We start from the raw sequence: 19200 nt of genomic DNA, 5'->3' as shown, positions 1-19200 counted from the left end.
TCAGCGCCAGCCTCAGGATTCCAAATCCATAAAAGGGTGTGTTGGGGAAAGCACCCCTTTAATTGTCTGATTCAGAATTAAAGTCCAAGCTTCCCTGGTGGCTCAGATGATAAAGAGTCTGTCTGCAGTGTGGGAGACCCAGGTTCGATTCCTGGGTTGGGAAGATTCCTTGGAGAAGGAAACAGCAAACCACTCCAGTATTCTTGCCTGGAAAATCCCATGGACGGAGGAGCATGGATGGAGGAGCCTGGCAGTCTACAGCCCGTGGGGTCCCAAAGGGTTGGACACGACTGAGTGACTTCACTTTCACTTTTCTTTGTTTAGCAACGCCTCCTGTCTGTCTGGACACAGGACCGTTCTCCAAGGAACTCGCTGTCTAGTCGGGGTTAGGTTGGTGGATAGATAATGAAGGTTTCAACGTGTGCTTTCTGCTTTTCCTCCCTCAAGGCACCTCCACATTCCCACCCCATCTCCAGCCACTTCCTGCTGTTGTGCTCAGAAGCCTTGTCTCTTGAGGTGCCCGGGCTCACTCCCTTATCTCCTAATGTCTTTTATCAGATGTCAGCCTCTTAGCTAGGTGTGCCCTGGCCACCTTGTAAAACACTGCACCCAGCCTCACATTTTCTCCCTCCTCCCTACTTTGCTTCATGTCACTTAGTACCAACAGCCACTATCTGTACAGTATATATGCAACATACAGTCATGTGTGTGCCAGGTCGCTCCAGTCATGTCCAACTCCATGGCCCTACAGACTAGCCCACCAGGCTCTTCTGTCCACGTGGATTCTCCAGGCAAGAATACTGGAGAGGGTTGCCATGCCCTCCTCCAGGGGGTCTTCCCCACCCAAACATCAAACCTGCATCTCCTGCGTTGGCAGGCAGGCTCTTTACCATTAGAGCTGTGTGTGGGGTACAGTGTGTATACCTAAAATGGTTTGTGTGCTCACAGGAGGGCAGGGCTGTTTGTTCTGTTCTTTTCCCACCACCTAGGAGAGTGCCAGGCACAAGTAAGTCACTACTAAGTAGTTACTAAGTAAATATTTACCAACTGGAGGAGTGGATTTGCTTGGGTAATCCACTTAGCCTTTCTGCATTTGGCTTTCTGTCTAGAAGATGAAGAGTGATGGTACTTCATGGAGTTAAACCGGAAAGATGCCCTAAGCATTCAGCACAGGGCGTGGCACAGAGAAAGGCCTCGGGATGGGAAGGAGGGGCTGACTCTGACCTTCAGGGGACCTCTACAGAGGAGCAGGCATCTGAGCATAACTTGCTCATCCCAGGCTGGGGAAACTGCTTGCGCTTTCTGGAAATCTCAGGAGTCCAGTCTTCTGGAATGTAGGACAGGAAGGCAGGAAGCAGTGACTGTGAAGGGGGAGGGAGGTTGCCAGAGGCTTCATCTGGAAGGATCTTTTATGACCATACACATTTGTCCTGAAGTAAATGAGAATCCAGGAAGCGATTTTAATTTGGAAGAGAGATAAGATCCAGTTAGCATGGTCACCATGGCAACGACATGGCACCAGCAAGCCCTGGTTAGGAACTTGTTACAGGAATCTGGTAGAGTCCTGTGCTGACCTGAAACAGTGTTGGGTGAACAGAGGGGAAGTGGCGTGCTCAGGCCTCGGGGGCAGGCTCCTAGGTTTGAACCCTGGTACCATGACTTCCTAGCTGGACAATCTTGGACAGCTCACCTCTCTGTGCCTCAAATTCTTTACCTGTTAATTGTGGCTAACAGTATCTATATGATGGTGGGGAGGCTAAATTGGTATGCTTGGTTTATTTACTTTTAATATGGTCACTAATGTATTTAGTTTTACCCTATCTGTTTTGTTTTTCTTTTTCTCTTCTTTCTTTTAGATTCAGTTCAGTTCAGCTCAGTCGCTCAGTCATGTCCTACTTTTTGCGACCCCATGTATCGCAGCACGCCAGGCTTCCCTGTCCATCACCAACTCCCGGAGTTCACTCAGACTCACGTCCATCGAGTCCGTGATACCATCCAGCCATCTCATCCTCGGTCGTCCCCTTCTCCTCCTGCCCCCAGTCCCTCCCAGCATCAGAGTCTTTTCCAATAAGTCAACTCTTCGCATGAGGTGGCCAAAGTCCTGGAGTTTCAGCTTTAGCATCATTCCTTCCAAAGAAATCCCAGGGCTGATCTCCTTCAGAATGGACTGGTTGGATCTCCTTGCAGTTTAATCAGCCATTTTTTTAATTCCAGTTTTCACTTCTGTATTTCATTCTTTTGCTTTTCTTTCAGTGGTTATCCTTGTGATTTCAACAGGCATTCTTGATTTTTAAAAGAGTGTAAGAAAAACTGGTAATTTTTACCCCTTCAGCGTTTTAGAACACTTTAACCCCATTTTACCCTTTCTGCCGTTTGCTATTTGTTGTGTATTCAGATTCAATGTGTGTTTAGCATATATATACGCAGTCAGCCCTCCCTTCTGTGGCTTCTACACCGTGATTGGTTGAATCCACAGATGGGGGACCTGTGAACATGGACAACTGACAGTACTATGCCATCCTTGGACTTGAGCATCCTCAGATTTTGATACTCACGAGGTGGGGGTGGGGGTCCCGGAACCAATCTCCCATGATACTGAGGGATGGCTGTGTATATAACTTATATAACAAACATTACTATTATTTTTTCTATCCTGTTTTTGCATTCATTTATTTTTGGCCATGCTGGGCCTTTGTTGCTTTTGAGTGGACTTTTCTCTAGTAGCAGGGGGCAGGGGCTCCTCGCTAGTTGCAGTGGGCAGGCTCAGTAGTTGTGGCGCCCGGGCTCTAGAGCACAGGCTTAGTAGTTGTAGCTCAGTTGCTCCTTGGCATGTGGGATCTTCCCAGACCAGGGATCGAACCTGTGCCCCTTGCATTGGCAGGCGGATTCTCATCCACTGTGCCACCAAGGAAGTCCTCACTGACATTATCATAATTGATGTTAGAAGCCAGTATTCACTTAGACTTACCAAGATATTTACTGTCCATCGCTCTTCTTTCCTTCCTGCATTTCAGTGTTTCTTCTGTGGTCAATTTCCTTCTTCCTGAAGAATTCCTTTCGTGTTTCTTTTTTAAGCCCATGCTAATGAAAGTGAAGAGGAACTAAAAGCCTCTTGATTAAAGTGAAAGAGGAGAGTGAAAAGATTGGCTTAAAGCTCAACATTCAGAAAACGAAGATCATGGCATCCAGTCCCATCGCTTCATGGGAAATGGATGAGGAAACAGTAGAAACAGTGTCAGACTTTATTTTTTGGGGCTCCAAAATCACTTCAGATGGTGACTGCAGCCATGAAATTAAAAGACGCTTACTCCTTGGAAGAAAAGTTATGACCAACCTAGATAGCATATTCAAAAGCAGAGATATTACTTTGCCAACAAAGGTCCGTCTAGTCAAGGCTATGGTTTTTCCTGTGGTCATGTATGGATGTGAGAGTTGGACTGTGAAGAAGGCAGAGCGCTGAAGAATTGATGTTTTTGAACTGTGGTGTTGGAGAAGACTCTTGAGAGTCCCTTGGACTGCAAGGAGATCCAACCAGTCCATTCTGAAGGAGATCAGCCCTGGAATTTCATTGGAAGGAATGATGCTGAGGCTGAAACTCCAGTACTTTGGCCACCTCATGCGAAGAGTTGACTTATTGGAAAAGACTGATGCTGGGAGGGACTGGGGGCAGGAGGAGAAGGGGACGACAGAGGATGAGATGGCTGGATGGCATCATGGACTCGATGGATGTGAGTCTGAGTGAACTCTGGGAGTTGGTGATGAACAGGGAGGCCTGGAGTGCTGCAATTCATGGGGTCGCAAAGAGTCGGACATGACTGAGTGACTGAATTGAACTGAACTAATGATGCATTCTCTTAGGTTTTATGTGATTATAAATGTCTTTATTTTGCCTTTGCTTTTAAAGGTTATTTTCAGTGAGGATAGAATTCTATGTTGGAAGTTATTTTCTTTCATTTTCATTCCATGGTCTTTCACTTTTTATTATTTCTATAGATAAGTCAGTTCCTTTGAAGGTGTGTATTTATTTTCTAAATGCTTTGAAGATGCCTCTCTTTGTTTTTCTTCAGTTTCATTATGATGGGTCTGGTGTGGGGTTATTTTCTGGTTTGTTTCTATCCTGCACTTCATGAATCAGACTTGGGAAAGTTTTCAAGCATTATCTCTTTACATATTGCTTCTGACCCATTTTCCCATCTGCTTCTAGGGCTCAGTAAATGGCATCACCATCCGCTCCAGGTGATCAGTCCAGAAACCAGAGATCCATTCTTGACTCTGCTTTTCCCCTCAGACCTATCTTTACATCTAATCCATCTGCAAACCCTGTCTAAGCCTGGTTGTTTTCAGTTGCTAAGTTGTGTCTGACTCTTTGCAGCCCCATGGACTGCAGCATGCCCGGTTTCCCTGTCCTCACCATCTCCCAAAGTTTGTTCAAACTCATGTCCATTGAGTCAGTGATGCCATCCAACCATCTCATCCTCTGTCACCCCTTCTCCTGTCCTCAATCTTTCCTAGCATCAGGGTGTTCTCCAGTGAATTGGCTCTTTGCATCATGTAGCCAAAGTATTGAAACTTCAGCTTCAACATCAGTCCTTCCAATGAATATTCAGGGTTGATTTCCTTTAGGATTGACTGGTTGGATCTCCTTGCTGTCCGAAGGACTCTCAAGGGTCTTCTCCAACACCACAGTTCAAACGCATCAATTCTTTGGTGCTCAGCCTTCTTTATGGTCCAACTCTCACATCTGTACATGACTATTGGAAAAACCTTAGCTTTGACTATGCGAATCTTTGTTGGCAAAGTGATGTCTCTGCTTTTTAATATGCTGTCTAGGTTTAATATAGCTTTTCTTCCAAGGAGCAAGTGTCTTTTGATTTCATGGCTGCAGTCACCATCTACAGTGATCCCACAATTATGTACTGAATCTGCCCACCTTTCTTTCCACTGATGACATCTGACTTCAGGTCACTATAGTCTCCTGACTGAGCTTCTGCATCAGCCTCTTAAATAAATCTCTCCACTTCTCCAGTCCTGTCTTATGTCACTCTCCTTCACTGCAGGCATAGAAGCCACCTGAGTGTCTTGACCACAAGGCCTTGGCGCTGGCTGTTTCCTCTGCCAGGAATGTTCTTCCCTGGCATGTCCATATGGCAGGTCCTGTCTTATCCCACACGGAGTCCCACATCCAGCGTCCTTGTCACCTGACTCTGCAGTCATTTTTTAAAATGAATACCTCTATATTCAATTCTTTAGTTCTTTTCATTCTTCATTTCATCACCCTACTGTATTTTTATAGCACATCCCAGTCTCTGATATTCTTACTTCTTCACTGGTACTAATTTGTCATGAGTCTTCCCCACCAGAATGCAGTCACCATGAAAGCTGAGTCTCTGTCTTTGCTGTGTTACTTATGTCATTTTGTATGTTTTCAGCTCTAAGGAACAAAGTGTACAACCAAATTTGACTATGCTGCTGCTGCTGCTGCTGCTGCTAAGTCCCTTCAGTCATGTCTGACTCTGTGTGACCCCATAGACGGCAGCCCACCAGGCTCCCCCGTCCCTGGGATTCTCTAGGCATGAACACTGGAGTGGGTTGCCATTTCCTTCTCCAGTGCATGAAAGTGAAAAGTGAAAGTGAAGTCGCTCAGTCGTGTCTGACTCTTCGCAACCCCATGGACCGCAGCCTACCAGGCTCCTCCGTCCACGGGATTTTCTAGGCAAGAGTCCTGGAGTGGGGTGCCATCTATGCATGTATGCTGAGGTGCAGAGAGAGTAAACAACTTACCTAACAATCACACCAGTCTAAGTGGTACATCTTGGATACAAACATAGGCCCACTACTTCAAAACTTGTGTGTTTTTTTCATTATTACTCCAATACTCTATACTATTATTAAGGAAATTTAATAATCAACCTATACAACTGCATTTAGTAATGCAGTTACTAGAAGAGGAATCCTTCTACATTGTATGAAGTCCTCTTTTGTGTGGAATCTCTGAGTAAATTTTTACTACAGTGAATTCCAGAAGTGGGGAAATTGCTACTTTTTGGAAACACAGTTTAGAAGAGTGTCATTGGCTTAATTTTTTGAAACTTAAAAATTAATTTTGGACTCATAGAAAAGTTGCAAAAAATAGCTCAGAGGATTCCCATATATTCCTCCCTCGGTTCAGTTTCAGTTCAGAGCTCAGTCGTGTCCAACTCTTCGGGACCCTGTGAATCGCAGCATGCCAGGCCTCCCTGTCCATCACCAACTCCTGGAGTTTACCCATACCAACCTGGGGAGTTCCTCTTTCAGTATCCTATTGTTTTGCCTTTTCATACTGTTCATATGGTTCTCAAGGCAAGAATACTGGCTTTCCATTCCCTTCTCCAGTAGACCACATTCTGTCAGACCTCTCCACTGTGACCCATCCGTCTTGGGTGGCCCCACACGGCATGGCTTAGTTTCATTGCATTAGACAAGGCTGTGGTCCATGTGATCAGATTGGCTAGTTTTCTGTGATTATGGTTTCAGTGTGTCTGCCCTCCGATGCCCTCTCGCAACACCTACCGTCTTACTTGGGTTTCTCTTACCTTGGATGTGGGGTATCTCTTCATGGCTGCTCCAGCAAAGTGCTAGCTTCCCCTAATGTCAGCATTCTGCAGAACCAAAATACTTATTGAAACTCAAGATTAATACTGGTTTACTATTATCAACTAAACTAGACTTTATCTGAATCTTGCCAGTTTTTCCACTAATGTCTTTTTTTTTCCTATTCCAGAAACCAGTCCGAGACCCCATGTTATGTTGAAGTGACATGTCTCCTTAGTTCCTCCAAACTGACAGACCTCACTCTTTCACAAGGGGCTTCCCTGATAGCGCAGTTGGTAAAGAATCTGCCTGCAATGCAGGAGACCCCAGTTTGATTCCTGGGTTGGGAAGATCCACTGGAGAAAGGATAGGCTTACCCACTCCAGTATTCTTGGGCTTCCCTTATGGCTCAGCTGGTAAAGAATCCACCTGCAATGTGGGAGACCTGGGTTCAATCCCTGGGTTGGGAAGATCCCCTGGAGAAGGGAAAGGCTACCCACTCCAGTATTCTGGCCTAGAGAATTCCATGGACTGTATAGTCTATGGGGTTGCAAAGAGTCGGACACGACTGAGCAACTTTGACTTTCACTCTTTCAAAACCTTAACAATTTTGAAGAGTATTAACCAGTTATTCTATAGCATGTGTCTCAGTTTGGATTTATTTCATGCTTTGTCATGGTCAGACTGAGATTTTTCATTGTTTGGCAAGAATATTCCAAAAACAACGTATCAGAGGGAGAAGGTGACTGATAATGTCCTTTTACTGGTGGTGGTAAAACATTGGCCATTTGGTTAAGGTGATGTCTTCTGGGTTTCTACACTGTAAAGGTGCTGTTTTTCCCTATGGACTTAATAAATGTCTTGGGGAGGTAACGTTAGGTCATGCAACTGTCCCATCTCTCCTCCTGTGGCCCACTAATTTTAGCATCCACCAGTGGATCTTGCCTGCAACAACTTTTTTATTGCAGAGGTATTCTTTTTCTTTTGGGGAAGGGAGGTTTTTATTTTTACTTTTTGGCTGTACTGGGTCTTGGCTGCTGTGCGGGCTTTCTTCTAGTTGCAGCAAGCAGGGGCTGCTCTCTGGTTGTGGTGCACAGGCTCCTTACTGCGGTGGCTTCTCTTGTTGTGGAGCAAGGCTGTAGGGCAGGCAGGCTTCAGTCGTTGTGGCTCCTGGTCTCTAGAGCACAGGCTCAGCAGTTGTGGCACACAGGTTTAGTTGCTCCATATCATGTGGGATCTTCCCAGACCAGGGGCGGCACCCGCATCTCTCGCATTGGCAGGTGGATTGTTCACCACTGAGCCCCCCGGGAGGCCCATGGGGGTATTCTGGTGGTGAAAGAAAGACATGGTAAAAACCTCGCTTAATGAGAAGGTCAGAAGCAGGGAAGTGCAGGGCTGGCTCAGTGCCTCAGCCTGGACCAAGGCTCTTCTCTCTGCCGTTCTCAGCAGGTCCTCAGATTTGGCCTTCAGTGATGACATCCAGCAGAGAAAGATGGGGCCTTTCTCTACCAGAGTGTCTTGACCAGGGAGGGGAATGTTTCTCAGATCCGCCCCCTCACCCCAACCCCTCAGCATTTTCTGAAACCCTCCCCTCGGATCCATTGACCAGGATCTTGGTTACCTGCCCATGGCCAAGCTACAAGGAAAGCAAAGGAAGTGACTAACCACCATTTCCAGCCAGTGTTGTGGGAGGTGTGGGAGGGCAGGTTCCAGCAGAGAAGCAACTTAGGGGAGCTGGTGAGCGCTGGGGAGAGAGCCCGGTGTCTGCCACACTGCACTGTCCCTGGCACCTAAGGCAGCGCCCCACACCTGCAGGCACTCAGTTAATCCTTGTGGAGCCTGTGAGTTCTTTGTCCTTGGCTGGAGATGTAATCTGCCATGACCTGGAAGCATTAGAGCTTGGGATGGTGGTCCCAGACAGACGAGAGTGACGTGGGGAGTGGATCAGGGGATTGGTGAGTTCAGCATGGCAAGGATGGCGGAATGGCAAGGGGGGCCCGGTGGGAGCCCCTGCTCATAGCGCCTTAGCTTCCTCATGCATCGGTCTCCAGCAGGGTCACGCACCTCCAGCCCCCCACCCCATCCCCTCCAGGCAAGCCTGGGGAGAACCTACAAAGGCATTCATGCAAGAAGGGAGAGAGACCTGTCTGCCAGACCCACTGAGAAGGTTCTCCAGAGGAAAAAGGGGTGCTGGGGTGGGGGGAAGCCCTGCTCTGTACACGCAGGAGCCAGGCTCTGGGGACCTCGGACACAGCCTGGTAGCTTGTTTGGTAAATAATGACATTGTTATAAATATTTGATAAGTCAAGGGACTGCAGCACATGAAAAATGGATGAGGTCCCTGTGTGGGACAGCGCAGGCTTTCTCCCCACGTCTGCTCTGGGGGAGGCAGTTAGAGGCTGACGTCTGTTTGGGCTGACACCTGTATTTGTGGTGGGGCTGATGAATGGCTGGAGAAATAGTCGCCATGTTTAGGAAGCATCAATCCATCAAGCTGGAGTTTAGGCTGAGGGAGGAATTCACAGCCATCAATATTCCCGTGTTTATTAAGCAGCGCGGGTTTCGGGAGGCAGCGAGCCTCGAGTTGGTCCTGGGAGCAGCGCCTCCAGAAAGGGCACAGTGGCTCCTTGATGAATGACTTTAATAAGAAGCAGCTTAGAAGTACCTTCAAGTAAGAAACTAATAACAATAATTAGATGTTTCTTAATCATTTATTTATTTTATAATTTATGCCCTGCCTGCTTCTGGAAAAAGAATGGAAGTGGCTTGCAATTAAAACACATCTACCCAGGATGGTTCAAATGAAGATAAACATGCGATCAGAAGCCGTATTGAGGGAGTGAATTTTTCTTAATCAACTTGCCTGCTACCCGCTGAGAGTGTTGTGTGCTCTCTCCTTGCCAGTCACCTTTGGCTCCTCGGTGCCACTGGGATGTGGCAGGTGCAAAGTGGCGGCTGCGGGCGTCATGGGACAGGTGGGTGAGGCCGGAGCAGGGAATGACCCGTGGTCTCCGCATCTCAGCCCTGTGCCCCCAGCCACATTTGCATTTCGTTTGTCATCGCTCCAAACAAATCTGTCTGTGGCAGAGTGGCATGAAAAATTAATCCCCTGTGTCAGAGCTTGTCAGAGTGACAGTGCAGAAAGGGAATAACGGGGGCAACACGCATGGTGCTTTCTACTTAACAACCACTCTCGTGTTCCCTGACCGCCTTCTCCCGAGCCTGCGTGTCTGGGCTAATAGGGTTTCAGCAGCCAGACCCTCCCCATGGGCTGAGGCCAGAGAGCCTGCCTTCACACAGTAGCTCAGACTGTGTCTGGTCTGTGCTCACCCTCCTCCCTGCCCAGTGGAACAGAAGTGGCTGTGGTCAGAGCTGGGTGGCCAGTTGACCAGTCTTGGCTGAAGCATCCTGGGCTTAGAGAAGGAGGAGGAAGGTGGGCAGAGGGTGGGCAGAGGGCAGGGTGAGGCAGAGATGTTCTGGCGAGGCTCTGGTGTGGGAGAACCTGGCGAATAGGTGGGCAGGGGGCAGAGAGGGGATTGGGGAAGGCTTAAGTGTCTGCTGCTTCAGAACCTCCACGAGTGGCAGAGTCAAGTTTCCCTGCACATTGAGACGTTCAGCAAATGTCTGTTCGCTCTGAATCTGAGGTTGGCTTCTTTCTGACTTGAGGTCATGGGGACGGGAGAGGCCACCTCCTCTCTGCAGCAGGTGCGGTCTCGTGTAACAGATTAAAATCATGGATTCTGGAGCTAGACCACCTGGGCTCAGATCTCAGTTTTACCATGCCCTAAATTTGTGAGTGAACATCGCTCAGTTGCCTCCAATTCTTTGCGACCCCATGGACTATACTGTCCATGGAATTCTCCAGGACAGAATATTGGAACCAGGTAGACTTTCCCTTCTCCAGGGGATCTTCCCAAACCAGGGGTCGAACCCAGGTCTCCCACATTTCAGGTAGATTCTTTACCAGCTGAGCCACAAGGGAAGCCCTAGGGCCCAAATTTGTGGCCCTAGGCAAATTGTTTAAGTTTTTTTTTTTTAGTGCCTCAATGTCATGTGTGTAAAGTAGGTAGAAGAATGCCCAGTGCTTGGTGTTAAATGGATTAGCAACTGGATTTCCCTGATCTTCATCCAAGGTGAGTGGATGAGGACAGGCCCTGGAACTCAGTGACCTGGCCTTGAGCTATGCGGGGAAGGTCGTGTGGCTGGAGCTCTGGGGAGGGAGTTAGGAGCTTGTTGGCCTGCTGAATGGCCTTGGGAAGATACACATCCTCTTCTGTCCGCTTGGCCAATTGATCAAAAGAAATCCCCTTTGCCTCCCTATCTATTTAGATAAGTGTGAACACAATGTTAGGGTTAATTGAGATGAACTACCCTCATCCAAGCCAGGGCCCAGCCAGGTTCCCTGCTCTGGCCCGTAAAACTTCTGTCAACACCCAAGCAAGTGCTAATAGGCATTGAAGAAGTGAATTGATTTCTCTGGGTTAATGATCTTGTTTTCTGCAGTAGATACTGGCAACTGTTCTGCATTATCCCTTCCCTGTGCTACCAGAGGCTGCATCTCCCAGCCTCCCTACAAGTAGGTATGGTCACATGACTAACTTCTGGCTGAAAGAGTGTAAGAAGAAGTGGTATATACAATGTCCAGATCACATCTTTTTTTTGGAGGGGGGCACTAGGTCTTTGTTGGGGCTTCCCTGATGGCTCAGACAGTAAACTCATAGCTCAGTTGGTAAAGAATCTGCCTGCAATGCAGGAGTGAGTGAGTGAAGTCACTCAGTCGTGTCCAACTCTTTGCGACCCCGTGGACTGTAGCCCACCAGGCTCCTCCGTCCATGGGATTCTCCAGGCAAGAACAGTGGAGTGGGTTGCCATTTCCCCCTGTTCAATTCCTGGGTTGGGAAGATCCACTGGAGAAGGGATAGGCTACCCACTCCAGTATTCTTGGGCTTCCCTTGTGGCTCAGGTGGTAAAGAATCTGCCTGCAATGCAGAAGACCTGGGTTCGATCCCTGGGGTGGGAAGATCCTCTGGAGGAGGGCATGGCATCCCACTACAGTATTCTTGCCTGGAGAATCCGCGTAGACAGAGGAGCCTGGCGGGCTACAGTCCATGGGGTTGCAAAGAGTCGACATGACTGAGCAACTAAGCACAGCACCAGGACTTTGTTGTGTCATGAGGGCTTTGCTGTGGGATCTTAATTCCCCAACCAGAGATCAGACCCACATCTCCTGCTCTGGAAGGCAGATTCTTAACCACTGGCCTACCAGGGGAGTAACATCTTTTAAAAGGGAGTAGGTTGCCCTCCACTTCCTCCCTTCCCCCCTTCCTGCTGGCTGGCCCCTGGAGCAGACATGGAAGCCACATGTGGGGGTGGGCAGTGCAATCCTGCAGTTCCGGACTGTTGTGTGAAAATAAAAGCCTGTTAATTTATTTAAGGTAGCACATCGTTAGGTCTTTTGTTTCAACAGAAGAGCCTCTTCCCTAACTGACATAGGCTTCCTTTGGCATAACTTTGGCACACTCAGAATTCTAAGACAAGGACTGGAAGAGTAGAAAGAGGAGGCAGAAGAAAAAGAAATGAAGAATGAAAGAATAGGATGTCCCCCTCTCTTTGTCACCTGGTTGATCCATATTAATTTATTCTCAAGTACCAGAAAAGTCTTCCCTGACTTCTACCCTCCTCCAACATCACTATCAAATGCCTCTCTAGCTCCAAGTAACCCTAACACAGCATTTATCACAATTGCAACACACACTTCTTTGGCTCCTGTTTCATCTTCATCTTTGCTCTCAACTGACTCAGATTCTAGGTCTGTTGTCCGAAGCCTGCCAGGGCAGGACCACATTAATCCTTGACCCCTGGTCCCACTAGCATTAGGTAGCAATGATCTACAGCCAGGCTCTGTGTCCTCTCTTGGGGTCAAAAGATGGAACTGCAGGATCAACTGAAGCCCTCCATTTTCATCATAGATTCCACGTGGTTGCCCAGTGTTTGCTGAAGATTTGATCATTCTTTCAACAAAGGTTTATGAAATGCCTTCTACATGTCAGCCAGAGTTCGCTAGACTCTGCTGTTGTTGCTGTCCAGTTGCTAAGTTGTGTCTGACTCTGCCACCTTGTGGACTGTAGGATGACAGGCTTCTTTGTCTTCCACTATCTTTCAGAGTTTGCTTAAATTCATGACCATTGAGTTGGTGGTGCTAACTAACCACCTCATCTTCTGTTGCCCCCTTCTACTTTAACCTTCAATCTTTCCCAGCATCAGGGTCTTTTCTAACAAGCTGGCTCTTTGCATCAGGTGGCCAAAGTATTAGAGTTTCAGCTTCAGCATCAGTCCTTTCAATGGATAGTCAGTGTTGGTTTCCTCTAGGATTAACTGGTTTGATTTCCTTGCAGTCCGAGGGACTTCTCCAGCACTGCAATTCAAAATCATCAGTTCTTCAGTGCTCAGCCTTCTTTATTGACCAACTCTCACATCCATACATGACTACTGGAAAAACCATATCTTTGACTATATTGACTTTTGTTGACCAAGTGATGTCTTTCATTTTTTATATGGTGTCTATGTTTGTCATAGCTCTTCTTCCAAAAAACAAGCATCTTTTATTTTCATGGCTGCAGTCATTGTCCATAGTGATTGTGGAGCCCAAGGAAATAAAATCTGTCACTGCTTCCACTTTTTCCCTTTCTATTTGCCATGAAGTGATCGGACCAGATGCCATGATCTTAGTTTTCTGAACATTGAGTTTTAAGCCAGCTTTTCATTCTCCTTTTTCACCTTCATTAAGAGGCTCCTTAGTTCCTTTTCACTTTCTGCCATAAGATGGTGTCATCTGCATGTCTGAGGTTATTGGTATTTGGCAATCTCGATTCCAGCTTGTGATTCATCCAGCCCAATGTTTCACATGATGTACTCTGCATGTAAGTTAAAGAAGCAGGGTGACAATATACAGCCTTGATGTACTCCTTTCCCAGTTTTGATCCAGTCTATTGTTCCCTGTAAGTTTCTAACTGTTGCTTCTTGACCCATATACAGGTTTCTCAGGAGACACATAAGGTGGTCTAGTATTCCCATCTCTTTAAGAATTTTCTACAGTTTGTTGTGATCCATAGAGTCAAAGGCATTTGTGTAGTCAATGAAGCAGCAGTAGATGTTTTTCTGGAATTCCTTGCTTTCATTATGATCCAATGAGTGTTGGCAATTTGATCTCTGGTTCCTGTGCCTTTTCTAAACTCAGCTTGTACATCTGGAAGTTCTTGGTTCAGATACTGCTAAAGCCTACTTTGAAGGATTTTGAGGATAACCTCACTAGCATGTGAAATGAGAACAATTGTCTGGTAGTTTGAACATTCTTTGGCACTACCCTTCTTTAGATTGGGATGAAAACTGACATTTTTCAGTCCTGTGGCCACTGCTGAGTTTTCTAAATCTGCTGACATATTGAGCATAGCACTTTACAGGCATCATCTTTTAGGATTTGAAATAGCTCAGCTGGAATTCTATCACCTCCACTGCCTTTGTTTGTAGTAATGCTTCCTAAGGCCCACTTGACTTCACACTCCAGGTTGTCTGGCCCTTGGTGAGTGACCACACCCTCATGGGTATCTGGGTCATTAAGACCTTTTTTGTATAGTTCTTCTGTGTAATCTTGCCATCTCTTCTTAATGTCTTCTACTTCTGTTAGGTCTTTACTGTCCTTTATTGCGCCCATCCTGCATGAAATGTTCCTTTGACACCTCCAATTTTCTTGAGAGATCTCTAGTCTTTCCCATTCTATTGTTTTCCTCTACTTTGTATTGTTCATTGAAGAAGGCTTTCTTATTTCTCCTTGCTCTTCTCTGGAACTCTGCATTTGGTTGGATATATCTTTCTCTCACTTTTTGCTTGTCTTCTTTCCTCAGCTATTTGTTAGACAACCTCTTTGCCTTCTTGCATTTCTTTTCTTGGGGATGGTTTTGGTCATTGCTTCCTGTATAATGTTACGAACCGCTGTCCATAGTTCTTCAGGCACTCTATTTACCTATATATATGCATAAATAAAGTAAGAGAAGTAGGATTTTCACAGCCTGAAGGTGGTCATATGCCATAAATGAGAAGTATATTTATCTCAAGTTTCTGTAACTGAGGTCAATTAGATAAACAGTCTAATGTAGAATTTCCTTTTCCTTTGGTCTCACAATTCATCAATGTGAGGAATTATTAATGCAACTGCTTCAGCTACTGGCCTTAAACTATCTTCACCTTATTTCTGAGAAAGCTCTCTAGACACGTGAAAACATTCATCAGAGTGAGTCTCTGAGGATTCAAAACAAGCACCATCTTATGAAGCCATACTGCAGCAGTGAGACTGGGGAGGATACGGCAGTGACGTAAGTAGAAGCAGGCTACTAGGAAATGGCATTATCAGAGAAGCAAAGGGAGTTTTTGGAGCTACAAAACATGATTGAAAAAATAGATTAGCACAATTAAATTAATTCGTTAAAAAGCTCTATTTAAGAAGCTCCTCTAGCACTTGGTTAAAAAGGAAAAAGAAACAACAATCCTGAAAGACAAAATAAGATATCAAACTAGATAGAATGATTCAGTATTTATGGAAAAGGAATTTGAAAAATATATTGAAAGATAGAGGAGAAAAAATAACCAAAGAAAAAGTGGAAAATTACTTGACCTGAAAATTTATTTATTTTTTTTGACCTTAAATTTAAATCTTTATGCCAAGAGGGTTTCCTGATTTATCCTCAGAATTGATTGGAAAAAAGTCTGTATGTGGATGTATTTTGTGGATTTTTATAAATCTTCCGTGTTAACATAGTAAGAGCAGTTCAGTAGGTTAAAATGTGATTAAAGAGGAAAGAAAGATGCATTAGATTGTTCCCCTTCAACAGTGAGTATTAGAAGGCAATGGCTAAAAGTTTACAGAGTTTTGAGGAAAAATGATGGCAATTCTAGAATTCTATACCCTTCCAAACTATTGTTTGTGCATAAGAATAAAAGACAAAATTTTCAGTTTTTCAAAAACTCAGAAAAGGTATTATCCACATATAGCCATAAGAAATTTACTGGAAGCAGGTCTCCAGCAAAATGAAAAAAATTCAAAGTGAGGAACTAAACAAAAGGAAGACTTGGTATTCAGAAAACAGTAGTTCCAACTTATATACATAATAACATGAAGTGTGAACGAGTTAAACAATCTCATCAAAAGGCAGAAGTTGTCAGACTGGATTTAAAAACAAGATATCATTATCTGCTATTCATAGAAGATACACTTTAGACACAAAGATAGAAGTGGGTTGGAAATAAAATGATGTAAGAGAAATAACATGCAAATAGCAACCATAAAAAAGCTGAATGGTTATATTAATACCAGAAAAAAATAGACTTTTAAACAAACAAAAGATACTAAAGTAGGGCACTTGATAATGAAAGGATTGATACATTAGGAAGATATGGCAAGTATATATATTCACCTAACAACAGTGCCCTCAAATACATAAAACAGAAATGGACAAAATTGGGAGAAAAATATATAATTCAACAGTAATAGTTGGAGACTTCATTAGCCCATTTTCAGGGATGGGGATGGATGGAACTAAACAGAAGATCAACAAGGAAATAGAAGACTTCAACACAAATGAATTAGACTTAACAAATATCTATAAAACACTCCATCCAACACTGGCAGAATATATATTTGTCTCAAGATCACAAGTGGGACATTCTCCAAGGTGGGTCATACAATACACCATGAAACAAGTCACAATAAACTTAATAGAATCAAAATTATACAAAGACTGTTCTCTTTAAATAATGGGGTAAAAGCAACAGAAAAAATTTCTGTTTTTCACAAATTCACAAATATGTGGAAATTAGAAACACACTCCTCAATAGCCAATGTGTAAAAGAGAAAAATCACAGGGAATTAGAAAATACTTTGAAATGAAAGGAAAAGAAGATACAACATGCCAAAACTTATGGGAAGCAGCTAAAACAGTTAAAAATGTATAGCTGCAAATACCTACATTTAAAAAAGAGAGAAATATCTCAAATCAACAACTTTTTGCATTAAGAAGTGGGGGAAAGGGACTTCCCTGGTGGTCCAGTGGTTAAGAATCTGCCTGCCAGTGCAGGGTAGGCAAGTTCAATCCCTGGTCTGGGAAAAATCCCACAAGTGCCTGGGCAACTAAACCCTTGCATCCTAACTATTGAGTCTGTACCCTAGAGCTGGGCTGAAACTGCTGAAGCCCACAAGCCCTAGAGTTCATACTCGACATCAAGAGAAACCTGAGCATCACAACTACAGAAAAAGCCCATGGGCAGCAAGGAAGACCCAGTGCAACCAAAAATAAGTAAATAGAAATTTTAAAAAAAGAAATGGGGAAAAAGAACACACTAAACCCAAAGAAAGCAGAAGGAAACAATAATGTGAGGAGTAGAAATTAATAAAGCTTAGAAAAACAATAGAGAAAAAACAAAAAGCTGGTACTTTGAATAGGTCAACAAAAGTGGCAAATCTTTAGTTTGATCAAGAAAAAACAGGACTCATTAAAATCAAGAATGAAAAAGAGGACATTGTGATTTATAATAAGAAATATGTACTTGGTCTCCATCAGGTTACTGACAACGGAACTTTTAAAACCTTCGGAATCTCCTAAGTGATGAGAGATAACGATGAAAGGAGTGCCATGTCTTTTTAGTCCTAACACTCCCCTTTCAATCACACCTGAGTTTATGACGATGTGATAACTTTGGGAAACCTCCTAAGGGTTGGGGCAGGGAAGAACTGGTTGCCAGGGGAACCAGCTACTTGTTTAGAGGGTTGAAAATTTCAATCCCACCCCCACAACTTTCTGAGAGGAGTTGGGGCAGGCTGGAAGTTGTGTTAATCATCAACAGCCAACGATGTAATCAATCATGCCTACAGAAAAGTCTTCAAAGTACAGAGTTTGGAGAGCTTCCCTGTTGGTGAACACAGAGGTTGCTGGGAGTGTGGCTTGCTGGAGAGGGCATGGAAGCCCCTTGTCCCTTCCCACCTATCTTTCCCTGTGCATCCCTTCCATGTGGCCATCCTGAGTTGTATTCTTTTATAATAAACTGGTAATCTAGTAAATTGTTTGCTGAGTTCTGTGAGCCATTCTAGCAAATTATCAGAAGGAGAGGGTGTAATAGGAATCTGTGATTTATAGTCAGTTGGCCAGAAGCACAGGTAACAACCTGGAACTGCAATTGGCATCTACAGTGGGGGCATGTGTGCAGTCCTGTGGTGCTGAGTCCTTTGTCTGTGGGAGATTTGCTAACCCCAACAGACAGTGTCAGGGCTATTGCACTGTAGGGCATCCGGTTGGTTTCTACAGAAAATTGGAGAATTTCTTGGTGTTGGAAAAGCCCTCCCACATTTGGGTGTCAAACGTTAAGTATTGAGAAAAGGCATAGAGTAGAGATTTGAGAGAAGAAGCTCTTTTTCTTCTTCTTCTTCTTTTTTTTTTTTTCACAGCATAACTATTGACCTTACAGAAATAAAAAAGATTATAAGAGAATACTCTGAACACTGTAGCCAACAAATTAGATAACTTAGACAAAATGGACAAATTCTTAGGAAGATATAAACTACCAAAACTGACTCAGGAAATAGTAGAACGTCTCAATAGACTTTTAACAAGAGATTGAGTTAGTAAAACAAAACAAAATTACCCACAAAGAAGAGCTTCGAGCCAGAGGGTTTCATTGGTGAATTCTACCAAACATTTAAAGGACTGATACTAAACTCTTCCAAAAAACTGAAGAGAAGGGAACACTTTGCAACTCATTCTTTGAGACTAGTATTATGCTGATACCCCAATAAGGTAAGGCTTTCACAAGAAAAGAAAACTGTGACTATGAATGCAAAAATCTGCAACAAAACCTAGCAGGCTGAGTCTAGCAACATATAAAAATGATTACACCCCATGACTAAATGGGATCTGTCCCTGCAACGGGAGGTCCCAAACTCAATTATTTTAAAAGACCACATGAATAGAATAAAGGACAAAGTCACATGATTATCTCAGTAGCTGAGGAAAGGGATTTGACACTATTCAACACTCCTTCATTATAAAAATACTTAACAAACTAGAAATGGAAGCAAACGTCCTAACCTGACAAAGAACATCTATTGAAAACCCACAGCTAACATCATATAAGTGGAAAAAGACTGAATGTTTCTTCCTAAGATTGGGAACAAGAAGGATATCTGTTCTCATTTTTTTTTTAATTTCATTTTGACTTTTAATGGTAATATTCCCCTTAATAGCCAAAGCAGATGTCACCGTTATTGATGTTAGTTTTTCTTTAGGTAGAAGAAGATGCAAGAACTGAGACTCATAAAAATTTCTCCTGAAAATATCTAATGTTTTGAAGACCTGTTCTGCCAGTTTTTCCCAGAGCACAGAGTGCCTCACTCCTATCTCCACCCTGAACTTCTTTCAGGGGATGTTGAAGGTCAGCAGCTTCAGTGGTCAGGATTTAATCCTTGTAGAGGTAGATGACAAGGTCCAGTTTCCAGTCAGCAGGAAATCTGACCATGGTTTGTGGGGCACTTCATGACCATTTTATCCCATATTGCTAGGAATGCTTATTCCCAGGTCTGGCAAAGCT

The sequence above is a fragment of the Ovis aries genome, chromosome 24 (genome assembly GCF_016772045.2).
Source record: "Ovis aries strain OAR_USU_Benz2616 breed Rambouillet chromosome 24, ARS-UI_Ramb_v3.0, whole genome shotgun sequence".
Taxonomy (NCBI): Eukaryota; Metazoa; Chordata; class Mammalia; order Artiodactyla; family Bovidae; genus Ovis; species Ovis aries.
Note: the sequence above shows the minus strand (reverse complement) of the source record.